The sequence below is a fragment of the Taudactylus pleione genome, unplaced genomic scaffold (assembly GCF_031769625.1).
Source record: "Taudactylus pleione unplaced genomic scaffold, aTauple2 ptg000567l, whole genome shotgun sequence".
Lineage (NCBI taxonomy): Eukaryota > Metazoa > Chordata > Amphibia > Anura > Myobatrachidae > Taudactylus > Taudactylus pleione.
This window is the reverse complement of record NW_028284969.1, coordinates 4,888,286-4,897,151: the sequence shown is the minus strand read 5'-3', so window position 1 is coordinate 4,897,151 and position 8,866 is coordinate 4,888,286. Positions and strand designations below refer to the sequence as shown.

The 8,866-nt window shown below is 43.4% G+C and overlaps 1 protein-coding gene across 1 annotated transcript in view; it reads left to right on the top strand.

The window, feature by feature from the left end:
• The first annotated feature begins 945 nt into the window (after window positions 1-945).
• LOC148481752 (prolactin-releasing peptide receptor-like) overlaps window positions 946-8,866 on the top strand; it is a 135,133-nt gene continuing 127,212 nt past the window's right edge. The window contains exon 1 of the mRNA XM_088453059.1: window positions 946-1,025. The gene's annotated coding sequence lies outside the window, so the exon portion shown is untranslated. The remainder of the gene's footprint in view (window positions 1,026-8,866) is intronic.

Below are 8,866 nucleotides of genomic sequence, written 5' to 3'. Positions count from 1 at the left end.
AAATATGTTTTTATTACTCTTTTGTCAATAAGCATTTAAATTTTTAAAAATTTACATTTTCTGCTTGTTATTTGATGTGTCAGGCTTGACAGGGTTAAAACGACCCTGAATGATCACCTTCCCCTAAAACAAAATGTATTAAATAACTCACATTAGTAATATGGAAAAAATTAGTCTTTTGCTATTACTGTACAACTAAGTAGTAACTATAGTGGACATATGAATTAGCATCTTAAGGCCCCCATACATCAGCAATTGATTGCAGCAATCGTGCAATTTGCAGTCGATTTTGTATAAAAAATGTTCCCTTCTACAATCGATTGTGGCAATTCTGCAATCTGCAATCAATTGAAAAAGGGAAAGATTTTTATACACAAATTGCACGATTGCTGCAATCAATTGCTGATGTATGGGGGCCTTAACAGCCTTAGCAGCAGCAACCGAAAAGAGATTCAGCGCTACTGTATGTTACGATGTTTTTCCTTCATAACTGATCACTAATGGTTCCACTATTACCCACCTTAACCAGGTAAGTACTTAATTACTGAACACTTTGCTCTCCATCTGTTCATTTCCAGTAAATACTCAGTAATTAAGGTAACACTTGTTCAGCGCAACATGTCTTCCCACTATCTCATCAGCCCCACTATACCAAACCACTGGGTTTCCTGCTTTAACCCTTTCACTGTCACATACAGCCATCAGATCTCTGGGAGTAATAAGCAGGCAGAATAAAGCCACACACACACACACACACACACACACACACACACACACAAACTTGTATTATGCATCACTCCCATCTTCCAAAAACTGTTCAAAACAGCAGCTAGAACAGGACCAATAGACACACCTACACTGAAGACTGCACTTCAGCCAATGCTGGCTATTTAACCAGCTCTGTAACAGAACAGTTTATTCACTGCTCTCTCTCAGTGGCTTATCCTTTCCCTCCAGCTCTCACTGCCTTCTGTGCCCTGGATATAATACAGGATTTACAATAAATTCACCATCCTATATCACAGGTGAGAGGATTTGCTTACAGGAATCCAGAGGTTATAAAGGTCTATTGATGGGCTATAATGTATGGTTTTCTGTGAATCAAGCAGAGATAAAACTGTTGGATTTCTTCTCTAAAGACTAATCCAATTTCACAGTATATGTAAGTAAGCTTTTATTTTGATGAACTGTTGTTATCTGCTGGAAACAAACTTCCTTAGCCTATGTGCAATATTAAGGGACTACAGAAATGTTGCTTGGTTTTATTCTTCATGCTGGGTGTGTTTTGTCTTACTAGTGTGTGTGGGCACTAGGTTTCTATAATTCTTCCAGGCAGGAGATACAGGATCCCCAATAAGGTTCTTCTACTGTAGATTTGCTCTGATAATTTTATTTATTTATTCTAACAACACCCTGACAGTAATGTGTTAGGGGGTTGTAAACTTTCTTTTTTTAACTTAACAAACTATAAGCATTGTTTCCAAATGTCTAATTTTTATCTGTCAAATTTTTCAATTGATTATTTTCACAGTTACACAGTTCTTGTCTTCTCATCCCCTGTACTTGTTCATGTGACATGTGCAACAACTGAAGATTTATTAAGAGTGTGAAATTAAAATACATGAAAGATAAGGCTGATGACATGATTGTGATGAAGCCAAATGGTCCCTGGTTTATGTAGATGTTTGTAATCATGACCAATGTGCACATGTGGACTGATTCAGCATTGTGCGGAAGTGTAATGCAGAACGCAAATTCCCAATTATAGGGAAACTGCGCGTACACAGGATCCATTCTTCAAGTGTGCAGAATGGGTCCTGCATTATCGCACGCAGACCCTTCTGTGCCTCTGCTTGATTAACAGGCAGAGGCATTTAAGGGTTGGTGTGGGGGCAGGTTTGGCCGCCGTTCCCGAAAATGGGGGCGTGTCTGCCACGATTTCCGGGAGTGGCAAGGCCAGGGACGCAGTTTCCTGGCCTCGCAAGCCGGCCAGTCTGAGTAAGCTGAGGCTCCATCCACCATCGTGACCATTGACCACCGATGGTGATCCTAGCCTGCGACCTCGGGCGCAATGCTGGGATCGCAAATGCAGTAGGGGGTGTCATACACCTCCTGCTACATTTGCATATTTACAATGACTGAATTGCAAAGCTGCCTGCATGCAGCTTTGCCATTCCGTATCAACCTGAATCAGCCCCATGGTCTTAATAGCTGCAATGAATGCATCTACGCACCAATACGCATCCTATTTCTTTGTAGCTGTACTGAACTGCAGCATTCAAGAGCATTAAAACTTCACAGTTTCCAGACAGCAGTGCTGCAAACATATAGGAAGTAAGGAAGACTGTAGGGTTAGTTCTTCACATAATATGTCAATTAACATTTCTATAATCAAAATGAAATCAAACTCACATTTGTTAAGGAAAACATCAAGTAGTCACCTCTCAGTCAAGTTAGTGTGCTTGTACTTTAGTAAGGTGGGAAGGAGGGTTTGTTAAGTGTCCACCCATTGATTATAATAAATTGATCTACAAATATTAATAATCATTGTCATGTTTGGCACCAAAAAAAGCTATTTAAAAACACCATCATATCTGTAGCACTAGGAGGAGTCTACTATTTATCAACTGGCAGAAGAAATGATTCAACAAATGAGAAAAAGACGGTAGTGGCAGACGATTGTCCTGGCCACCTTATGTTTCATTCTGCTTTATAGTTTACCATAAGAATTTTTACACAATGTCAAATATTTGAGGGTACACCATGTTTTAAGTGCAAGGTTTCTCTTTTATAATTATTAACATGTATCAAATATTTTAGTGAAAATAGAGAAGTATCTGAGAAGATCTTTCATAGTACTAATATATCCATACAATGACAATATTGTTTTCCCTATCCCTGCACCCAAGTCTCCTAGGTGTGCAAGTCTTCTCTGAGAAGCACTGCTGGAGGAACACAAGATCTTCAGCAGGGCTTTTCATTGTGCCCTGCAAAGTTATAGGAGATACCTTTATTACTAAAGGTTGAGCTTTGAAAGTATAGCTTTGGGTTTACTGGCCATGTGATCCATGATACAAGTTTGATACAAGTAAGAATACATTATTTTTCAAAACTTGTCATTTGCATAAAGTTTTCTTCAGCTTTCGTGTACTGTAGATTCTGTTTATGAGATGATTTGGAGCTCCCTATATTACTTCAGCTAAACAGGAGAGATCACAAAATGGACCTTATTGATACAGTACTTTTTAGGTATTTTAATTACCACACATTTGAAAGTGTTGTTAAGATGAAAAGCTGTAGGAAGAAGATAAAACTATGGAAAACCCTACAAGTAATTCCAGATTATATTTACTAATAATATTTTACTAATAAATTCATACAGTATAAAGTACCTTGGGGACAACATATAGGTCATGCATGCATACCTTACAACCTGATCCACCAAAACCGTATCTAGAAATGGATCCACCCAAACCACATCCAGATCCACCCAAACTACTTCTAAAGTTATCCAAAAGCACAGCTAGATCCACCCAAGCCAAGTTCAGATCCACCCAAACCACATCCACATTTACCCAAACCACATGCAGAATCACCCAAACCATGTGCAGATCCATCCAAACCATGTAAAGATCCACCAAAACATGTCTAGATCCACCCAAACCACATCCAGATCTGCCAAAAATGAAGTACAGACCCACCCAAACCACGTCCAGATCCACCCAGAACACATCTAGATGCAAACAAACTACATCCAGATCCACCAAAACTACATCCAGATCCACCCAAACCACGTCCAGATCCACCCAAACCATATTCAAATCTAGCCAAACCACATGCAGAATCACCCAAACCATGTGCAGATCCATCCAAACCATGTAAACATCCACCCAAAACATGTCTAGACCCACCCAAACCACGTCCAGATCCACCCAGAACACATCTAGATGCACCCGAACTACATCCAGATTCACCAAAACTACGTTCAGATCCACCCAAACCATATCCAAATCTAGCCAATTTTGCTTCGCACCCCATAGAGGTGCACAGGTAAATCAGTGATGATGGGATATATTACAGTAATGTGTATTTTTGATAATTACAACCTAATATCACACAGAATTGTATATTGTATTTTTATCTCTCTTCCACTTTCCAGTTACACTTTCCAGTCCAATATATCTGCAAGAAAATGTGTTTTCCACCCCAGCAATCCTGCATCTACAGTCCCTTTGTTACAGCTCCATCTTCATCCCACTGTGTGCTGCTCTAGAGTGGACGCTTGGAGATGACATCATCACCAAGCGCTACTGAAGCCGGAATGCGGCGCGCTCCAGGTCATCATGACCCGGATCGCGCCATTTACACTGCAGGGTTTCACGGGTTATTCCCGTGTTAAACCCTGCACGTTACCTGGGTTGGATTGTCACTTGACCCGGATAGCCAACCCTGTCCCCTTTTACACCAAGGAGCTACCCGGGTTAACCCTGCAATAACCCGGGTTTTAGCTCTGGTGTAAAGGGGGTATTAGTGAGTTTGGAGGCAGTGCTGAACCTTAGCCACTCTTTGGAGGTGATTCAATTGTTTTTTTGGGCGTGATAATATATGAGCGCCCAGTTTGCTATTCAATTGTTCTGGGCGCTCACTAATTATCGCCCTCTTCGCAGCCTAACAGACGAGGTTTAGCCGTCTTCGACCCGTATTCAATTTGAGCCGAGCCGCGATACTTTTTTGCGGGCCGGACTTTCCGCCTACTTCACCTGTTTTGCAGGCGGAAAAGTATTGCGTGCGTGCACGCTTTACCCTGTATTCAATTTGAAAGTACGCGAAAACGGGACCCGGCGAAACTTGAACAGGCGGAAAGTACTGTCAGATTTGGGGAAATAAGCCTGACACCCCCCAAATGATGCTCTGACATGGGGGTTCCCTATGGTACCCCCCGATTTGGCTTGCTGAAGGTATTTGGTGTTTTTAAACGAGCTCAATAGCTGCTAAATGGCTTTTTTCTGTAAGTGGTGCAGAATAGTATTCTGGAGTATTTTTTCGGGAAAATAACTTATCCCAGCAAATTTGGGGTACTTGAAAATGGGGGTCAGCATATTTAAAAGTTGCTAAAGTGAAGTTGAAAAAATTGTGAAAATCCACCTGCCGCAAGCACCTGCAATCAAAAAAAGACCTGGGGCATACTTGGGGACCCCCCCAGAGTCAAGTTCGCTAGTTTTTAACTTTGTACCCCAATTTATTTATTTTTTTGCCTCCTTTTTCAAAGTACTTTTTTGGGGTGTCCTTAAGTGTTTTTGTTTTTTTTTAAATTGACAGTTTACCTTTTGGGGGACTGTCTGAAGGCTGCACGGGGGTTCCCGCAACGATGCACCCCAAAACCCTAATTCTGCACTCTTTTTCCGCCTGCTATTCATAGGCTAAACTATTTTGCCTAAGGCCTGTATTCAATTTGAGGCAAAAAGTCCGGATCCACGATACTTTTTCACCGATGACGTCATTTTCGCCTGTTTTGCTTTTACCCCGTATTCAATTTACTAGGCAAAAAAGTTTCACCTACGAATAGCAGGCAGAAAAAAGTGCAGTATTGGGGTTTTGGGGTACAACGTTGCGGGAACCCCCGTGCAGCCTTCAGACAGTCCTCCAAAGGTAAACTGTGTCAAAAAATAAAAAAAAAAACACTTAAGGAAACCCAAAAAAATAACTTTGAAAAAAGGGGGTGAAAAAAAAAAATTGGGGTACAAAGTTAAAAACTAGCGAACTTGACTCTGGGGGGGTCCCCAAGTATGCCCCAGGTGTTTTTATGATTACAGGTGCTTGCGGCAGGTAGATTTTCACAATTTTTTCAACTTCACTTTAGCAACTTTTAAATATGCTGACCCCCATTTTCAAGTACCCCAAATTTGCTGGGATAAGTTATTTTCTGGAAAAAAAACCACTGAATACTATTCTTCACCACTTATAGAAAAACGCTATTTAGCAGCTATTGAGCCCATTTAAAAACACCAAATACCTTCAGCAAGCCAAATCGGGGTGTACAATGGGGAACCCCCAAGTCAGAGCATCATTTGGGGGGTGTCAGGCTGATTTCCTCAAATCTGACAGTACTTTCAGCCTGTTCAAGTTTCGCCGGGACCCGTTTTCCTGTACTTTCAAATTGAATACGGGGTAAAGCGTGCACACGCGCAATACTTTTCCGCCTACAAAACAGACAAAGTAGACGGAAAGTCTGGCTCAAATTTAATACAGCTCTAAGACGGCTAAACCGTTTTAATTACTGGTTAGGGCACGCTATCTGCGGTTAGCGCGCCCTAACCAGGGTGTTTTAGACACATTACTTCTCGCACACTCCTGAGTGCGTGCAGAAATGCCGGCGGCTATGGCGCCCCGACAAAGCAACAATTGAATTGCTCTGTTGGGTGTGTAAAAAAAAAAAAAAAAAGCCGCCGGCAGAACAATTGAATCTCCCCCAGTGTGTCATTTTGATAAGTACTTGTTTGGCCACATACAGGATGGGGAGGGTTAGAGGCACCTGACCTGGCCCAATTGACTAGTGACCTGTATATGGCCTGTGGGAAGTATTTTGCTTACCCCGGCTCTAAACTCCTAGCTGCATTATATCATGTACAGTAACATCCGCAGCACTTTGCTTATGCTGCCTCACTCTTCCCTCACACATGTAAAATCATCCTTCACTGCCACATTGTTATGTACAGGCAACTGCTCTGGATCTTTCCAGTTATTGCCTAAAATTATTTAAATATATAATTTGTCTCATTTATAAACATCAATGAAATATACATCTATTACTCTTTGAATAATATTAATAAAGACATCTCAATGCCGGCAGAGCAGTACTTTGTCACTAGAGATCAAAGCACAATTTTAAAACATGGACCAGCAGACACTACCAAATAGGCTTTTAGTTTTAACAAGCCACAATTTGTATTTGTATGTAAATGATCTGGTGTAGTAATACAGGTGATTAATCCCAAATGTGTTTTACAGGAGGAAACACAGTAAAATAATATAAACAAATTTTCATGTGGTTTACATGAAATTAGTTAGTCTAGAAATGGACCTTGCATAATTCACCTGTGTAAATATTGGTTAATTAATTTTAATTAGGCCAGATCATGATGCAAATAAGTCATCCAAGGCCTTTGACACAAATTGAAAAAAATTATATGCTAACAAACTGCTTTACCCATTGTAACTATCAAAACTGTCAGTATATTCAGTTGACAGAGACGTAACTGTGGAAAGTCGTGGTGGGATCAAGTGGCTGATCCCAGCAATGACACAGTATAATGGGTCAGGGAGGATGTGTCCTCTGCAGGACACATCCGTAGCTGGTGCTGGGACAGTGAGTTTGTCCCTAGCGCCAACGATACAGAGGCAGCGAGTATCTGGTGAAGGAGCCACCCGGCCCCTTCCACCAGCACCGGAAGAGCACACATGGCAGGTACCCGAGGAAGGGACCGCCCGGTCCATTCCAGCGGCAGTGTCTAGGTCGCAGCGGGAGTCCAGCGCTGGAGCTGCTTGTTGGCTTCCAGCGCTGGAGCTGCTTGTTGGCTTCCAGCGCCAGTTCGGCGGTCAGGTGAGCTAGGCTCCTAGCCGTGATTGGCTCACGGACTGGCAGCCAATAGAAATTGGCTGCGGCGAGCCAATCGGGGCTCACCACATCATAGCTCCGCCCACCATCAGCATCATATATTGGTTGCTGCAGGGCGGGAGACCTCGGTCAGTTGGTGGCGTGGAAAGAAGACGGACCGGTGGAGAAGAGCTCCAGTGGCCACGGAAGAGGCCAGAAGACAGCAGGCTCAACTGAGAAGACGATGGCTGAGCCTTGAGGATGGTGGCAGGAGGCGGAGCATCGGCTGAGGACTGGTAGAGGACTGCAGTGTAAGAATGCAAAAGAGCTTATGAAGCACCCCACTGCGGTCTCTTCCAACAGTTCGGGTAGGCGGCCTTGGGCCACTACTACCTATCTGTAAACTCCCTAGACCACCAGGTGTCGGGCACAAGGCCTGTGGGGACACGTTCAGGCAATAGGCCTGTGGGTAAAGAGGTAGGCACTAGGCCCTGGTGTTGAAGGGGGCAGTAGGCCCAATAAAATTCACTTGTCCCAATTACGATCTAGTGATCTGGTGTTAGGCACAGATCACTGAGTGGACATATAGGCGGGCACTAGGCCCGTGGCTATCAGTCAGGCCTTAGGCCTGTACCCTTTCAGGAGGGCACAAGGCCCAAGTCATAAAGCCCATGGTTAGGCAGGCCCATAGGCCTGAGCCCTGTGTAAAGTGGCCCTGGGCATTGTAGGACAGGCCCATAGGCCTGAGGCCACAAAGATAATAAAGAGACTCTGTGCATTAGGCCCAAGTCCCTTTTTCTCTAAAGTAGGCAGGCAGTAAAACCTGAGCCATCAGTAAGACCCTGGGTGTTAGGCCCAGGGCACAGCATTTGTTGTGTGGTCCTGGGCAATAGGCCAAGACCATTGGTATAAAACGTAGACAGCCCCTGTGTAAGTGTAAAGAGCTGTGAGCAGTTGTGCGACTCTCACCCTCCAAGTCCCTTTGCGTGGAGAGCTGCCAGGCACCCACCATTATAACTCTCACCCTCCAAGTCCCCCGTGGAGAGCTGCCAGCCCAAGAGTACCAACGCTGAGAACCTTCGTTTGTCTGACTATTACTGTCCGTTTGTCCCTGCCTATCTTCCTTTTCTTCAGGGCGCATAGTGGACCTTGCACTCCAGTGCAAAGTGTAGTCGTCACCTGGTGCGTGAGTACCTATAGGTGCAACTTGGGATCTGATGCCAAAAGTGCCAGTGATGATATTCACTTAAACCCCAGCTCATTTTGTGAAGT